Here is an 18,603-nt window from a genome sequence, read left to right on the forward strand (position 1 = left end):
CATGTCGCTCCAATATTCTAATTGACTTTTCTATATTGATTGTAAGTGTAAAGGCGACTATCCAACAGAAGAACAAGTTACTCCGACGTATTCCTCATCTTAGATATCTCCTTCCAGCTCTGCTGGCCTCGGAAAAATTTTTCTCTCTAGAGGGCGCTGCGCGTCGACGTCCTCCGAGTCGATGTCCCTCGACAGCCGCCGTATCGGGCCGCGCGCAGCGCCCGTTGCTCAGTTCCGTTTTGTAGCCCACAATAATACTTTCTGGACTAAACTAATCACCCTGAAGGAGCGTAAGCTGCAACAACAAGAGAAGTAGAACTGCGGGGATGGATGGGAGGGTCGATGAGGAATACGTCGGAGGAACATCCCGTCGAAAGAACGTTACAAGGTAAGAAGTAACTTGTTCTTCGAAGGGATTGTGTCCTCCGACGTATTCCTCATCTTAGATAGGCTCCCATAGCAGTATTCTATTATCGGAGGAGGGAGTACTGACTTCACGCTGTCTTCTATTGATAAATAGAATGCAGTACAGCCCTTCCAAACCTAGTCTCTTGACTGGAGGAGGAATCCAAATTGTAAAAACGTGTAAAGGTATGGACAGACGACCATGTAGCGGCCGCACATATGTCTTTAACCGGCACGCCTCTTTTGAGGGCCGATAAAGCTGCAATACCTCTGGTCGAATGAGCCCTAAGGTTTTGAGGGGGCTCTTTCCCTGCCAGTTTATAACATTCCAGAATGGCTAGAATGATCCATCTGGAAATGGTCTGCTTAGTTATTGGTAACCCCAGCTTGTGACCTGCGTAACCTACAAACAGCTGGTCTGCCTGTCTTATCCTGGCTAGTCTACTGATGTAAAAACTTAAAGCCCTCCTAGGGTCTAGCCTGTGTAACCTCTCTTCCTCTTTCCCCGGGTGAGGAGGAGGATAGAAAGATGGTAGGGTAATCTTCTGAGTGATATGGAATTCAGAAACCACCTTTGGGAGGAAATTAGGCTTCACTTGCAGGACAACTTTGTCTTTGTGAAATATTGTGTGAGGGGGTTTACAAGAAAGAGCTTGTAATTCGCTCACCCTTCTAGCAGATGTAAGTGCTATTAATAAAACAGTTTTAAGGGTAAGGAATCTTAACGAACAAGAATGGAGAGGTTCGAAAGGTGTACCCATCTGGAAAGTTAGTACTAAGTTTAAATCCCATAGGGGAACTTGGAATGGTCTTGGGGGATAAACATTGGTTAACCCCTTTAGAAACTGTATTACCAAGGGTAATGTGAAATAGGATGGTTCTTCCGCAGTACGCTTAAAGTTGGATAGCGCTGCGAGATAGCCCTTAATGGTGCCAACTTGAAGGCCTGAATTTGCCAAATATAGTAGGAAGGACAAAACCATTGGTGTACCACATGAAAAAAGGTCGATATTCTGTTCTCTACACCAGCTGCAAAATCTGTTCCAACGGCAGCGGTATAAAGACTTTGTTGCTGGCCTCCTTGCCGAAAGCAACACCTCCATAACATCATCAGGGAGGTCCCAATCCTTGTACCTCAGCCTTTCAGAAGCCAAGCGTGAAGGTTTTGATGTCTGGATGGAGAACCTGACCTCCCTTCTGTGAGAGTAGGTTCTCTCTGAGTGGAAGTCGAATTGGAGGGCAGATGGACAAGTCTAGAAGGTCCGGGTACCACGTTCTCCTGGCCCAATCCGGGGCAATTAGGATCATGGTTCGCCGGAATCTTCTCAACCTCCTGATCATTTGAGGAATGACAGGGACCGGTGGGAACGCGTACAGAAGCGGAAACTCCCAGTCCACTATGAACGCGTCTCCCGGAGCTCCTCTCGGGGGAAATTCCCTTGAGCAGAACAGGTCGCATTTCCTGTTTAGGCTGGTGGCGAACAGATCTACCTGAGGGGTTCCCCAAAGGGCGAAGATCTCTTGAAGGACTTCCTGAGCTAGCTCCCACTCGTGGGAGACTGTGTTCTGCCTGCTCAGAGCGTCCGCTGTCAAGTTCTTCTCTCCGGCTAGGTGAACTGCCGATAGAGAGATCCCTTCTTGGATTGCCCAAAACCAGAGCTGCATTGCCTCTCTGCACAGGGGTAGTGATCCTACGCCTCCTCTTTTGTTGAGGTAATGCATGGCCACTGTGTTGTCCGTCATTATCAGGACGTTCTTCCCTTGTACAGCTGGCAGGAACGCCTTCAGCGCAAGTCTGATGGCTCTCAGCTCTAACAGGTTGATGTGTAGTCTGGACTCCGATGGAGACCAACGACCGCTGATGGTCAAGTCGTTGGCGTGGGCTCCCCACCCCGTGAGTGAGGCATCCGTGACTACTGTTATCTCCGGCCAGGGTTGCCAAAACTGTTCTCCTTTCAGAATGTTCTCCTGACAGGCCCACCACTGAAGGTCTCGAGCCACCCTGCCGGGAACCTGAAGAAGATCTGTCATTCTCCCTGAGAATTGTGACCACTGAGTCCTCAGTGCCCACTGGAGGGATCGCATTCTCAGGCGAGCCTCTGGCACTAGGAAAATGCAGGATGCCATGAGGCCTAGCAACCTCAAAAAGTCAAAGGCTGGGAGACGTTGGGCATGTTGGAACTTGGTAACCATCTGTAGAATATCTTGAGCCCTCACCTCTGGTGGCAAGGCTTTTCCCAGGGAAGTGTCCAGGATCGCTCCTATGAACTGGAGCCTCTGCGATGGTATCATTTGTGACTTCTTTAAATTGAGGGAGAAGCCCAGTCTGTGAAGGAAGTGGCACACGTGATTTAGCTGGATCTGAGCTTGTTCCGGAGAAACAGCCCTGATCAACCAATCGTCCAGGTAGGGGTAGACGTAAATCCCTTCCCTCCTTAGACTTGCAGCCACTACCGACATTAACTTGGTGAAGACCCTTGGGGCGGAGGTCAGCCCAAATGGCAGCACTCGAAATTGATAGTGAGAGTTGCCAATTGCGAACCTCAGGTGTTTCCTGTGTTTGAGATGGATAGGCACATGGAAATAAGCGTCCTGAAGGTCCAGAGATACCAACCAGTCCTGGAACTGAAGGGCCTGGAGGATCTGAGAAAGAGTGACCATCTTGAATTTGTCTTTTCTGAGGAATTTGTTAAATTCTCGCAAGTCCAAGATGGGTCTCAGTCCTCCGTCTTTCTTTGGAATGAGAAAGTAAGGGGAGTACCAGCCCTTGTTCCTCTACGCTACATGTACCGGTTCTATGGCACCTTTCTCTAGCAGGTCCAAAATTTCCTGCAAGAGGAGCGGATCTGGAGCTTTCTGAGAGCTGATCCCCGGTGGATGACTCTGAGGTATATGTAGGAAAGGCAGGCAGTAACCTTGGGCAACTGTTTCCAATGCCCAAGCATCTGACGTGATAGCCTGCCATACCGCCAGATGTTGAGTCAACCTGCCTCCTACAGGTGTCCTGTGAGGGAAGTCCTCAGAGTGGTTTTGGGGCGGCTGATGCAGATGCCGATGGTAAAGAGGCACCTGCTGTTGCTGCGGCTTTTGAATATCTACCCCGTCCACCTCGGGTAGTTCTTCTTTGTCCCCTTTGAGCCGGTCGTCCTCTACCTCTTCCGAATGCGGAGTAGAAGCGAAAGGACTTGCCCCTCGCAGAGGTTCCTGTGGGACGAAAAGGAGTCTGACGGATTGCAGCTCCTAGGGATTTTGCTGCTGCTTTTGAAGTTTGCTGTTTCTCTAAACAGTCATCCGCCTTTTTCCCGAACAAAGAAGAGCCATCGAATGGCATGTTCAAGAGCCTGGCTTGCACATCTGGGGCAAAACCAGACTTTCTCAACCAAGCAAATCTCCTGGTTGATGTACTTGCCGCCATTGCTCTGCTGATACTGTCAGCCGAATCAATGCCCGTCTGGAGGGATTCGCACATAGCGTCTTTACCGTCCTGTATAATATTCAGGAACGCATCCCTTTCTTCTCCCTCCGGGATGCAGTCAGCCGCTGTAGAAGCACACTCCCAAAGTGTATGGCTGAACCTAGCAAGGGTGCAAGTAGCATTAACAGATTTTAACGCCATGCTACATGCTGAAAAGACTTTCTTTGCCATAGCATCATATTTTTTATCGTCCCTGTCCTGTGGGACGGTAGGATAAGCCGTCTTGACATCGGTAGAGGATGCTGCCTGTACCACCAGACTTTCTGGGGATGGGTGTTTAGACAAAAACTCCGGGTCTGTAGAAGATACCCTGTACTTTGTAGACAGTTTTTTATTTACTGCTGGTATGACATCTGGGGTTTCCCAGTTTGTCATGATCTTCCTCTGAAGAGCTTTATGAAAAGGCACCACAGGATCCTCCTGTGGGCCTTTGTCAAGAATATCCGTGAGGTCATCTTGTTGGAAAGATTGTGAAGGTGCAGACCACCCCATGAACTCTGTGATTCTGGCCATTAAGGCTCTATAGGGGGTTTCAGCATGCTCCCCCGGGTCTGGCCTAGCAAACTCCACCTCAGGGGAAGTGTCTAACCCACTTGCCTCATGTAAGGAATCATGAAGATCCTTTAACCTGCGTTCTTCAGAGGAAAATTCCTCTCTAATTGGGGTTACAGGTCCCTGCAACTCAAATGTGTCTTCCTGTTCAGACAATTCACCCTCTTCCAAAATTGAGGACATAGTTCTCAATTGTTCTGAACTCATAAAAGGAGTAAATCCCATTTCCAAGGCAGAGGGTGCCGAACTTGTCATTATCGGTCTCGAAAACGTCGATGTCGTCGACGCCGACATCGAAGGCTTCGAGCGTGGCGTCGAAAACAAAGGCGGAGGCCTTGATGACCTCGACAGAATTGGAATTCTGCTCGACAATCTCGACGCCATCGACGTCGAGGACCTGGGGATAGTCACTGGGTGTGTCGTAACCGTGACTTTTCTTGGCGTTGACGCCGGTGTCGAAGCTGGCGTCGAGTCGACAGACCCGTGTGTCGAAGGTCCCTTCGACAACGGCGTCGAAGACATCGACCTCGGAGTCGACGGAACCCTCGAGGAAGGTTTGGAGGTCATAGTCCTACTCGAGGGTTCGAGACGCGCTCGAGAGGTTACCTTCGCCGGGTACTGCGACTCGCTGCGTTTTTGACCTTCGGGTCTTTCGACCAGAGCATCGCTCTCGGCAGTCTTCGAGGGGGTCGAGGCCGCTTTCTCGAAGACGCTCATCATATTTTTGCGGAATTCCTCCCATTCAGCCCGGGAACTATGTTTCGTGGGGCAAGGGATTCTTTTTGGCGAAACAGAGGAAGAGGAAGACGGAGAAGGGGATCTTCGACGTCTCCTCTTCAAGTGCTTCGATCTCGAGGAGTGATGAGACCCACTCCGAGACCTGGAGCGCGAATGGTGACGAGGAGACGAGTGTCTCGACTTCGTCGACGAAGAAGCAGCTTTAAAAGTCTTACCTTTCTCCAGCTTCCCCCTACGCTCCTTCAGGGCCTTAGCTGTCATGGACATACAGTCCTCGCATTCCGAACAATGGTGTTCAGCTCCCAAACACCACAGACAAACTCTGTGAGGGTCAGTCAACGACATCTTTTTCCCACAATCTCGGCATTTTTTGAAGCTGGATCGAGGAGTTGTCGGTTCCGACGAGGAAGCCATCGAGTACGGATCGAATGACTCGAGGTAAATAGGATTAATCTGACTAAGAACTGAGCAACGGTATTCCGAGGCACTGAGTAAGCTTGGAAAAACGGAACTGAGCAACGGACGCTGCGCGCGGCCTTTATAGGCAGGATGACGTCGACGTCGATACGGCGGCTGTCGGGGGACATCGACTCGGAGGACGTCGACGCGCAGCGCCCTCTAGAGAGAAAAAATGTTCCGAGGCCAGCAGAGCTGGAAGGAGATATCTAAGATGAGGAATACGTCTGAGGACACAATCCCTTCGAAATGCCAATATAAAGTACCCAGGAACGCTGGACTAGGATCTATAAAATGGTTTGGATTGCCAATCTCACCATTACTGGAAATACTACTGAAATCTGGAGGGTGATAAGGGGGACTGTTAAGAGACTTACCCATTAATAGTGTTCCCGAGTCTAGGTGGACTAGCCACATTACAGCCACAGTAGGTGCGACTATCCCTGTTGATGTAGAGTTGCCCTCTCGGTCTGTTAAATGGGAATGTAAAGTGTCAGTTTTATACATGACTAATAATTGAAAAATTACAGAACTCCCGAGCAGCGGGACCTGATGGTACATGCAATGGCCTCCTTAAACTGTCTCCTGGGATGTGGGCCCAAGTATTACATCTCCTTTTTGCACAAATCTGGGAATATGGTATCCTTCCTGCCACTTGGACTGAAAGCCACATCCTACCGGTGCACAAGAAGGGACCCTGGATTGAGCCATCTAATTACAGCGTGTTAGCCATGCTGGACATCCCGTTGCATATCTTCACAAAGGTATTGTCTAATTAATTGAATTTGTGGATAAAAGACAACTCAATTCTTCCTCCCAATCAGATTGGCTTTAGAACAAAATCCAACACAATTCATAATTTACTAATCTTGGTTTCGGAAGTTGAATATGCACGGATGAGAAGTTAATCTGCAGTCTACTGTGCTTAGATAGATTTCAGTGCCGCATTCAACACAGTGATGCGTAATAACCTGTGGAGACTAGTGTCATGGAATATTCTGTGTGGCCTGTTAAAGATGCTCATGTTGTTGCACACGCATTAGGATCCGACTAGACCGTCAAGGTAAACTAACTGAACCTATGAATACAAGAGGGGTGAAACAAGGCTGCATAGTTGCAGCAACCCTCTTCAATCTTTACTTGGCAGATCTGAAAGTTGTTTTTAATGGTTTGAATAACTATCCCGTCAAAGTCGGCAAACAAGAAATTAGCTGGTTGGGATATGCCAATGATTTGGTCCTGCTCGACCACACCCCGAAGGGGTTGCAAACTATGATCAACACCTTTGGTGTCTATGCAAAAACGTATGGTCTTAGAGTTAACATTAGCAAGAGTAAAACCATGGCATTTATGGGCAAAAACAAGGTACGCCATAGTATTGCATGGAAGCTTGATGGTCTCCCGTTTGAACATGTCAAGTGTTACAAATATTGACGGGGTCAATGTAGAGGAGAATGCGAGATGGCACATACAATGGAATGGAACCACGGATAAATGCTCTAAAATAGTAAATACTGTCAGTGCCTTCATAGGGAGAATTGGAGAGTGCACTATACAGCCAATTCTGCTGCTATACACTGCCAAAGTTCGGCCTTTGAGGAACTATGATCAATTTAATTGAAGAAGTAAAGAAATGAGTCAAAGAATTTACGTAAACTGTTTAGAATGCCTGAATCGCTTTCTGTTGAATTATGGTTGGAATTTGACTTGTATGGTACGCTGTCAGACTTGACTTTCAGAGTGGCCATGTGCTATGAAAAATTGCTACTGCTAGTTAATGACACTATAATGGTAAGCTACCTGCAGGGTTTCTTGAGCATTGACAGATGCAACAGCATGGGCACAAAGGGCAAAATCCTGTCCCTGCAGAGTAAATGGTTCGAGGTTTTTGATCGTAGAGTAGATAATACCCAAGTTAGTGTATCCAAATGATGGCTAAAGCAGAAACTGAACAGATATAGCTACGAGAACAACTATGTGCATCTACCTACTCACACTAATAGCGTTCCATTTGTCCAATACAGAATAACGAGTGAGAACAAGCCCGAATACATCTTGACCTACCCCAATAGCAGTGTTATCATACAATATCTATTCTTAAAATGTCATGTCTGTGAAAGTAGGTCTGGTTAGAGCCGACCAGCAGTGTCGCCTTTGTGGAGAGAGTGTGTTAGAAACATTGGAACACATACTCGTCGAGTGTAAGAATCAAATTAGAACTAATCAAATTAGAACTAAATATGTCGAATCCTATAATAACCTAATTTATTGTCTATACATTTTTCATGGTGAAATTTTACATGCAGTGTATTGATATTTTATATGAATTACCTGATGGGTTATTTTAGATTGTCATGGTGCTAATGTAATGACCTAATGCTCGTACACTGTTTTTATCTTGGTCATTTTAATGCGTCATTATCTGGAATTAACAAGGTCAATTTTATTATATTAAGATTTATGTGTATCATTATATGTTCTATCATTATATGTTTTTGTGTTTTACTATGTAATTGTCTACTGTACATACAAAGCCGTTTGGCTGTGCGTATATATTAAACCAAATAAATAAAAGAGGCATTGTAACAAAGACCCCCACAATGAAGGGTTGCTCTTTATAACTATTTTACAAAAGTCCATCCGGGCCTATAGCCATCGAGGCCTTGATCTTGGATATGATCCCCTCGATGTCTGCTCCTCTTATATGGACCGACACCATGGTGTCCCTCATTTAGCGAGCCCCCCTTGTTCATGGAGTTCCATGTCTCGCCTACAAGTATTCTGAATAAAGGCACCCCATTGATCCTCCGCCACGCCACAAACCTTCAGCGCTGCACTGCCCACCCCGCTGTCAGTCCCTCTGTTGATTCCCCTCCCGGGGGTGTCATAACATGGCCACCAATGTGGCTCCTACTCAAGGAAGTAGATTGGTAGAGAAGCCACGTTATAGGTTATGATGGGGACTCACTGTATGGAATTCTACTAAATTCATGTGAGACTTTGCCCCGATACATAATCCTCTCTTAGGACAACCCTTGTCCGGACGGCTTTATAGGCTATAACCATCCAATTAAAAATGTGTCGTCAACCAAGTTTCCTGAAGGCAGAACATCTGCAACCTCATTATCAATTCAAGCGCTGGCTGGTAATTGGAGGATGATCGATGACCGCTGGTATTCCAGATTAACTGCTAGTATTCCGCCCCCTCAGTTGGTCAATTATGGACCTGTATAATTGGAGACCAGTCCTGCTGCCACCCGCTTCCTTGCCTGTCCTCCCATGCTTCCCACGATGTCGGCTTCTGGTTGTATAGGGAGGATACAGTGGAAGGGGCCTTTTTTTCCTGTGGACGAAAAAACCAGAATCTCAAACCCCAGTTTGTTATGCTGTTGTATAGAGGGAGTTCCAGCTTCCCTATATCCCTTGATGTGATAGATTTCAAATCTGGTACAAGATGGAGTAATTCTAAGAGCCAGGAGCAATTGAGAAATGGGCTTAAAGAAGTAGGGTTATTCTCCACAAATTTAACATAATGCAGCTCTCTGTAATAGTCTGCTTTGTCCCAGTTTCCCATCCTGGCCTGTGTGGAAGGGCAGAGTTCCTCAAATATAATCATCCATTGGCCTGTTGGGGCCAGGGGGTGGGAGGAGGGCAGACTGTCCAGTCTTTGCATGGTCTTTTGACAGTTCAGTCAAGACTTCAATCTCGTGGCCCTGCTCCACTTCCCTCACCTCCAGTTCTTCAGGATTTGTACTACGTCAGTCTAGAAAAATGGATACCTCTACTTTGTGACCGCAAACGTATTTTGGTGGCTGTGGGCCAACCGTCTCATGCACGATATGACAGAATATAGGTTTTCGAGTTTGCCAATGAACGGCCATTTTGATGTAACAAGAATCGCCACTTTGTTTTCTAACCATTGCTCATTGCTTTCTGTTCCTATTGCTTCGCAGTATATTTTCCACTTACACTGCTCGACTGTAAAACATTGTTGTCTGTACGTAAAAAGGACAAGGCCGCAGGGCCGAGAGGATAACAAGAGTTTGTTGAAACACAAACGTAGGCAGCGCCAGGAAGAATGCCCGGCTCCCTCCCGAATGTAGCCTTGAAGCAGAGCTGCAGGGCATTTAATCATTTCGCAGCTGCCTGCCAGCCAGCCAGTCTCGTTATATGAAGAATATGTTAGAATAATACCGCTAAAGGCTTGAATTATGCTTTTCTTACGGCCCCCCTTTGTTGAGCCCGCTAGAACGTGTTGGCTCCCAGGACACGAATAGCACCTAATAGATAGCAAGGTCCGGAATGCAACTCTTCCCCCCCAGGATGTAGCTCGCTTCCAAGAAGAGAAGCGCTGTGTTCTATTCAACAACTGAAAGATGCCTTCGCACTCACAAATTGCAAATTGTTACTAGAATAGATGTTTGAAGGTGTCATAGTTGTTGGAGATGTCCATCATCACACCAAGTTCAAAGAAACCCAATAAAAGGGGGGTGTTAAACATGTCATAGCTGATTGTTTGATATGCATTTTGTATATATGTAACTGATGTACGTAATTCACTCTCTTGCGTCCCTCGAGGTCTAGAGATACACGTCGCGGGCGTGAGACAGAGTTGGCCAACTGAGACTTTTGCTTTGCAATAAACCCTAGCTTTGGGAATACAACCTCGTGTCTGGCGTATCTATCGTGTGTGGTGGCTCGCCTTGTTTCCATAGACGTCAGGGTCCCCTAGGGCCCCTTTCAGGGTTACCTCTTGGGGCCTCCCCCCCACCCTCATGGGATGGAAGTTTTGTGTGCCGTTCGGCAGCTAAGCGCCCCATTTTTGTCATTGTGGGCCTCAACACGGGGGGGGGGGCAGCGACTTGACTAGAGTGTAAATATGCCGCTTCGCTTGGCTGTAGCTGTACCCTCCTGACTGTGCCCTCCCCGAAGAGGTGAGGAATTTCTCCAAATTAGCGGTCTGACAGGTTTGAAATTAAATTGTTATCGTACGCAAAGTCCTTTGGGCCCATAGGATTTCTTTGTATGACCTTGCATAGCATTAACAGCAAGCCACTATTGTCTATTGAGATGCTCTCTGAGGGGGCCTCGGCCTCTGTCTTTTGGCCCACTTGAAGCTGTACAGTCTGCCCTTCATTTTCATGTCAGAGTTATTCCTGAAAAAGGCCTCTATCTTGGATTGCATTCGGTCAGTGGGGCCCTCTCGCTCATGTTTGTCTCTTTTTCTGACCAGGCGATGAAATTAATCTCATCCTTTCCCACTGCAGGCTAACAGGGCACTTACCAGAAAGGTGGCGATCACTATGCAGTCACCCGTTGGTTGCTTTCTTTGATTTCATTTTTTTGATACAATGTGCCAAAGCAAGTTAACTAGGAGCTATGTGGCGACCCAAACCTCAAAGGGTTAGTTTCAAAGGAGGAGCCCCCATCCTTTGCACCCTTTTTCAGGGCCCCCTCCACCCCGAGTGTTTCTTTCTTTACGTCCCGTTTCGTTGGCCTCAGCGTCCTTAGCACACCACTCCGCCACCTGTATCACTCACACTGCTACTCAGCTACTCTGCTACTCTGCGCACATCCTCTGTATGTCAGGGGTTTTGGTGAGAATGTCTCTGCCTCCAGCAGTCATAGCAACAGTGGAAAGACTTCCAAGCAGAATCCACTGCTTATACTGCTACTCAGCTACTCCAACACATTATCTGCACTCACATCATCAGCTGCTGGAGGCTTGACTGTTGGGGTCTCATAAGTGAAGCCATAGGTGGGCGGGGTCAGTAGTGGATGGCAGGCAGGAAGAGAAAGGTCACATGCTACTGGCTTACCTGCGATTCAGTTAGCAGGGTTCCATAATAGGATCAACCCCAAACTGCCCTTTTCTTCGACTGCCCTTCAGTTGAAATGCCTGGGCTAGAGAAGGCCTGTGTAGCCCTAAGAATTACGAAAGGAAAGAAAGGGGAAGGGGAAGGGTTAGGCTGGTGGGTGGGGCATAGGTCACATGGATTCATATGTACCAGTTGACCAACTGTAAAAGAAGAAGCTGGAAGGAAGCTTAAGTAGGGTAAGAAAGGGATGGAGTTAAGAATAAGCATCACATACAAGAAGTCCCAAAATGCACATCTGGTGTGACAATGGTTGTAGGAGATTAAATCCTTTTAGCATGGTACAAGATATGGCATAACAAGCTGATGTTATCACTGACAAGTGTTATTTGGATGAAGCCGGATGGGGTCAGTAGCACAATAGTATGAATGACTTCATGAAGTCTACCATCTAAATTAAGCTGTAAAATAGCTCCATATTTTGCCAGGCTTTGGAAGTCTTAGTTTCCATTAGATATTTTAGATTATATAATAGATTAAGGAGTCTCCCACTGTGGCACCTGTAATTTCACCTGCATGTGCAAACTGATGGAACAGATCCACAATTTGTGCTGATAAAGTATTTGTGAATGTTTTATACAAGATGGCATTGAAGCCATCTAGCGCTGGTGCTTTATTTTTGGCTAGGAAAGATATGGCCGATAAGATTTTTCAGTTTTATTGGGGAATCTAATAATGACTTGTGTGAAGAGGAAATTGTTGGGAGATTCAAAATCTGTAAGTATGGGTTTTGTTGGTCATCGATCGGGTTAATTTGGGGACTGTATAATTTAGCATAGAAAGATTTGAATGTCTCCACTATAGTCTAATTTGTATTAGAGAGTGAGCCACCCTCTCGTTTGATAGAGGCTATATGTTTATGGGGAACTTTTCTGTTAAGGTGACCAGACACTACATTAAACCCACTACTTTTACTTTACATTTTGCTCCAACTGTGGGGTCTAGAACGAATAATTCTGTTCTGTCATATTTCAGAGGTTTCAGTTTGGAAAGTGGGGGATTAGATTCTTGGGTGGATGTGGAGGTTTTGGTTTTTGCTTCTTAGGGTAGACAGCACTTCCATTAACAGTTTTGTTGATTCAAGCCAAAATGCTGATTCTGGACCATATAGTATTAATTTTCAACGCGTTCCAAACGACAATCTCCTTCTTTGATGGAGTGATTCATTGTAAAGTATAAATTGATATATTTTAATGTGATGCTTACTTGAGTTTTCAACATGGCATTGATTCATTTCCAAGATATCGGTTTGCTGGGTGGGTAGACGCCTGTAGGCTTAGCTTAAAAAATAAAATTTAAAAAAAATAAAACACAAGCATGGTGGGAGATCAGAATTTGTTCCATTTTGGGTCAGAGGTGACAAAGAACATATTTGTTGCTAAGAATGTTACAATACAATAAAGAGACTGATGTGGGTGGGAGAAAATTGTAAATTCTTGTCCATTAAAGTTGTATTCTCCATATGCCCATCAGGTTAATTTCAGGAAACACATTTAGAAGAGTTGTATATGATTTCATAGGTCTAAATATGTATATTGATCGTCTAAAATAGCAGGATTGAGGGGAAGGTTAAAGTCCACGCCCAAAATCTGTCTCTCACTCAGAGGGATGGAATGTATTTTATGCATGGGGATTCCCAGAAGGTGGGAGAATCTGAGTTAAGGGCACAAATCTTCACAGATTGATTTTTGGTACCACCTATCACCATTTTCTTAGTGTAGCCTTGGAATTTTCAGCCAAAAGCGTGAGAAGGCCATTCTTTTTGCCCACTTCTGCTGAACAGCTAACATATTTTATCCAAGCACCAGAGATTTTATTGGCTTCTTTATATCCTAGCTTGAATTCCTGCAGGAGGATGAGGGCTCCTTTTAGTCTACGGCAAGAATATTTTCCTTTCCGACCAGATGGTGTAGACCTCGTAGGTTAAGGGGCATAATTTGTAGTGCGTTTAGCATATTCAGAGAAATACATTGGATATTGAGATGGGGTGAACTGTAGGGCAGGATTTTATAAGTCTGCTGTTTGTCAGAAATAGCTCTTTGGTTAATTGTAATATAAGTAGAACAGATATCTGATCCTCTGCTGTACCCACATACATCTTTGCTACCTCTATGTGCTGGGAAGGACTTTTTTAGGCAAGGATATATTTTTTAGAATAGTATGTAGAAGGTTGAATATGGAAAATTACAATAAGTGAAAGCGTAAAAGAAAGGAGTATAAAAAGGGTTTACATGGTGAGGGGGCATTAACAGACTTTAAAAATGCATAAAGTGGACCAGGAATAAGTGATATAAACTGCAATAGGTTACATACTGAAAAGAAATTTTAATCTGAAGTCTGTCGTTGGGGCACCATAAGATTCATAGTTATTCTCCAGAGTGAAATGGATGGAAGGGGAATTGTTCTAGACAAAACCACATGATCCATAATTTCAATTTTCATGGCTGTGGGAAAATTGTTTAAGGATTTTCAACATAATATTGCAAAGGATATTCCTCTGTGTTAGTGTGTTTGAATCTGGGTGTGGTTAGGTGGTCATACTGTGATGATCTTAGAAGACGTGTAGATACATATGTTTTTTAAGTGTTCAAATATTTAGAAGCAATGTTATGGAGGATTTGGAAAGTAATACAGTTGATTATGTGTTATCCTCCCTGCAATGGGGGTTAGGGGGATGGTTTGGGGGGGGGGGGGGAGTGGTGCGATGATGGGGCTTGTGTCTCAAAATAAGAAAAAAGTCTGCTTTATTTTAGTCTCTATTCACCTCAATTTTCTGTGTTTTTTCCAAGTATGGGATAATTCTCCAAGGATGTGGCGCCGGAGATGTGATTTTTGCTCTGGCACATCTATTTCTTGTTTTAGTTAGTGTAAAAATTATACAGTCTTCACCTAGTCCTGCCATAGTCATGAGCGGTGGCCATTTGAAAGGTAGCGGTGGCATCCAAAAGAAGTTCATCTCTGTTTTAGAGGCATTAAGTCAGTGGTGGCTGGTAATTATCTATTCTGAATACTAGAGGGAATGGCTTTGCTGTGGATATTGTAGGGGGCACCCCAGTATTAATACAGTACTGAACCAACAGGTAAACGATGTTTGACAAAAAATGGGTCCCAGATATCGACATGTACAATAAAGGGTTCTGCCTGCCTTGGAAGATGGGGCGCAGTGCCAACACCTGGACAGATACCTGAAACAGCACAGCCACACCATTCCCCAGTTTCAGCAGTTAGTCATCTCCTCTGAAGCAGAATCTTTTCCGGTGGACCTGACAAAGAAGCCCCACAGGAAGCCAGCTCTTGCATATGCAGAATCCCTGGAGGAAGCCGGATGGGAGAATCCGTGTCAGCCTAAGTTTTGTTAACACCTGCCAGAGGAGCACCGAATGAGCGCAAACAGTACACGATCGCTACAGAGTTCAATCACTACAGAGTGCAGGGCAGAAAGGCCAATCAAGCCGTCAGCGCTGAGTGTGAGAAACTAGACCCCCAAGAAGGGGCGACAGAATTCAAACCCCAAGGGGTAAGAGAAACCAGAACCTCAGATGGGGACGCAGAAACCAACCCCAAGGCGGGCTAAGAGAAATACGACCCTAGGACGATGTGATAGAAACCAAACCCCAGGACGGAGTAATAGGACACCAACCCGAAAGCAGGGAGTGAACAATCCAACCCCAAAGCAGAGCAAAAGACACCAGTCCTCAAGGTGGGCTGACAAAAACCAGGGACCGAAGACCCCAGGAAGGGGTAAAAATCAAGAGGTAGCTGAGTGGAGAAAGCAGAGCAACATTCCCTGGTGGGGAGCCCAAAGAGTATGTAGTGTGAACTCATGAACCAGGAGGTTCCTGGGGGTAAATATGACCAAAGATTGAGAAAACGTACTAGGCAACCCAGGTAAAGAGTCTAATGAAAGACTGAAAGGCAACAAGAGGCGACATGTGGTACATTTATTTGAACTTTGCAATGGGGCAAAAAGCCCCTTTCTGATGAAGCAACATCACGTGGGGTCAGAAACCAATCAACCACTATTTGTTTTGGAAAAAAGGTACTTATTGTATTTTTTCTTAAAGTTAGGTACTTTTTAGTTTCCAGTGATAGGGTGAGGAATCCAGTTAGAACAGGTTTCTGGACGGCAGACTTTAATTTGTAGGACATCCTGACGAGCACTCTGAAACACTTTTCCTTTTCTTTAAGAGTAGGGCCAATAAACATAGGGACAGCTTAAAGAACTACTTTACCCGAAATGCCACCTTGTCCGACTCGACAACCACAACAGCCAGTCTTCACAAGGAACCTTGTTTGCCAGATCGGGACTGCAAATTTTCCAACTTGGTCCCCATCTTTAAAGGCCCACCTATCTTTGATATAGGGGTTGACAACAATTTCAGGACTAGGGATAAAATAAAAAAAACAAGTGTAAGGGCTATCCTAGTAGTAGTAGTTTGATTTCCATAATCTAAGCAAATCACAGTTCAGGGCTACAGAACCCTGCTGTGTTCACTTCATGTCAACTCACAGTCTCATGCTGTTTAAAGCACGGCATCATGCTTCTTTCTTGGTCATTTCTATTTCTCCAGAGGATGAGGCTCCCTCCTGGGATTTGTATCTATAGTCTTGATGTACCCCTGCCAGGGAACAACCACAACTCCCCTCCTGCCAGAGGAACCACCTTGGGCAGGAGTTCTCACCACCCAACCGGCATCTTTTTCAGGCTGAGCAAGGTTGGCCCTTCTGGGTGTATGACCACAATATGCTTTTGACTTTCATGATCTCAGGCTGGAAGCCTACAGAAGGTTTGGTCTCTCTTCCCCTGGTCTCTGGATCGGCCTAGGGACAAGGCTATAGCTGCCAGCAGTATTCGGAACCCCTTATCCTTTGATCTCAGTCAAGGGGTCAGCGGTAGATCTTTCAGTGGCTGATGCCAATTCTGTCTTGGGGTGTTGATGCAACCCCTCAGCTGAGAGGCAACCCTCATCTCACTTTTAGATTTCTCTGTGGTTCTCCTCCATCTCTTCCTTTGGGTGCGATTCTGTCCCACCTCTCAAGGATTGTCTCCCTAGGTCTGCTAGTTCTCATTTCATTTTGCAAGTGATAGGCTGCCCTTTACACCATATGGGAGTTATGGTGGTCTGTCCCTCGAGCTGCTGGTTGCTTATGGATCTTTTTTTTCTCTGTTCTGCATGGCACGTATATACTCGTACACCTCCTCCCCCATTCCCAGATCGAGGAAAGGGGCCTCTTATATTCAGTTTGGACCAGGAGTCTACTCCAAAACTGTTTGGGGTGTTTCTTTACAGTGAACTGATTTAAGGGAGGCTTTGTAGTTCAGAGCTTGGAAGGGTAGCGGGGGGAATATGCAAGCAGCCATCTTGCAATTCTGCCATGTGCTTGAATCGTTTATCCAACGAGCAACCTGTCCAGCTCACTTCCTGCTGCCTTCTTTGCCAGGAAAGAGTTTTACCTCTGGAATTATGCATTTCTGGGGTCAGCTTACTTGCCTTTCCTAAAGAATTTCAAATTGTTGTTTCCAGTGTGGTTTTAAACCTGTGAAAGTGTTTTGTGTGTGTAAGCCCTGCTGCTTAATCGGGAGGGCAGGGCAGGCAGGCAGGCAGGGACGATTTTCCATTCTGCTTTCCTTGCTGAATGAGGGGAGGCAAGTAGCGAGTACTGCAGTGCTTTTCCTGTGACTGGTGATTTGTGCTTCATGGGTATTGAATATTGATATTGTGGCAAGGGGGTTCTCATGCAGCATTTCTGGGTCATGTGATATATGGAAGCACTCTGGTGAAACCCCTGTATACTGCGTATATAATGTAGTACATCCGGAGTCTTGTATAGACACCCGTCGGTTCTTCAACTCAACACATCAAAAACACAACTGATGGTGCTTCAGGTGCTGTTGTATGCCTAGTTGTACCAATAATCCCCAATGCACATGATGCTTGGCTTTTCAGATATCAGTCAATGATTGGTTCATTAGTAAATGCGATTGACTTTGTTGTGCAGGTTTCATAATTGCAAATTCTCTCAGGGTACGGCATTCTTTCTGTGTTTTGCTCAACTGCACATGCAGCCATGCATTTCTTCACAAGTATTTTTACACAAACATACCCAAGAATCAGGATCTGTATCGTTCTAATCCCTTCATAGCCTGTGCCACACATCTATTCATCAGAAACATAGGCTGACCCTGGGAAGTATGCACAGACATTAGTAAAAATAAGCTCTACAACACAGACCATTTTGACATGGATGCTGTGCAGCATCCGCCAGTCATTAAAGGCTTAGTTCCTGGTCTGATGTGGTATCGGGGCACCTTAGTTGTAATCCAGTGCTCAGACTACACTGGGGAAGCCAGCAATTGAGTAGTGGAATCTTGCAAGCAATAAATATTCTCTGGGGGGAGTAAGGAGTCTGACCCACGCAGCTGGAATAAATCCCATTAGTAAAGATTAAGGGCGATTAAAGGTAGACTGGCTCTGAGGAGCTGTATGCCGGCCTAAGAAATGATGGAACTGAAGAATAAATTTGAGGTAAATGAGACCGGATGCTAGACGAAGATTACCATTCCAATAGAGGTTTGGGTGGAATTGTATGTCCCATAGCAACACATGGATCACTATCGCCTGAAAAGAAGGAGTAGCAACAGCTGCAAAAGAAAATCTGATGACCCCCCCATTAACTGCCAAAAAAGATCCACTGGTGAATGGAGCAGTGGAAACTTGTAATTAATAATTGGCACATGAGGTGTCTTAAAGGTGGAGGTAAGTGCTCAACACCACTTTGAATCTCATATTTCACACAGGGCCCCTTTAGAAAGTCGAGCCAGATCTGGGCAATCTGGGATCAGTTTATCTTTCAGAACCGTGCTAACTACCCATGTCGCAAAAAAGCATGGACTTTTAAACCCGGGAGAACACTGATGCTCTTCCTTCAAGGAGTGCACATTGTGACAACGGTTGAGAAGAACATTGAAGATTTACTTACCCAACTCTTTGATAAAATACTTGAATGTGGTGGGCAGTGGGTGGGGGAGCCGATAAGCAGACAAAAGGGCTAGAAACGACCTGGCGTGAGATCCTCTTGAACAGAGTGCAGGGGGGAATG

The 18,603-nt window shown here is 45.7% G+C and overlaps 1 long non-coding RNA gene across 1 annotated transcript in view; it reads left to right on the forward strand.

Annotated features, from left to right (window-relative positions):
* LOC138579686 (uncharacterized) overlaps window positions 1-18,603 on the forward strand; it is a 111,109-nt gene that overhangs the window by 78,836 nt on the left and 13,670 nt on the right. The window lies entirely within an intron of this gene.

This window comes from Ambystoma mexicanum, chromosome 1p, assembly GCF_040938575.1.
Source record: "Ambystoma mexicanum isolate Mex_15411 chromosome 1p, UKY_AmexF1_1, whole genome shotgun sequence".
Taxonomy (NCBI): domain Eukaryota; kingdom Metazoa; phylum Chordata; class Amphibia; order Caudata; family Ambystomatidae; genus Ambystoma; species Ambystoma mexicanum.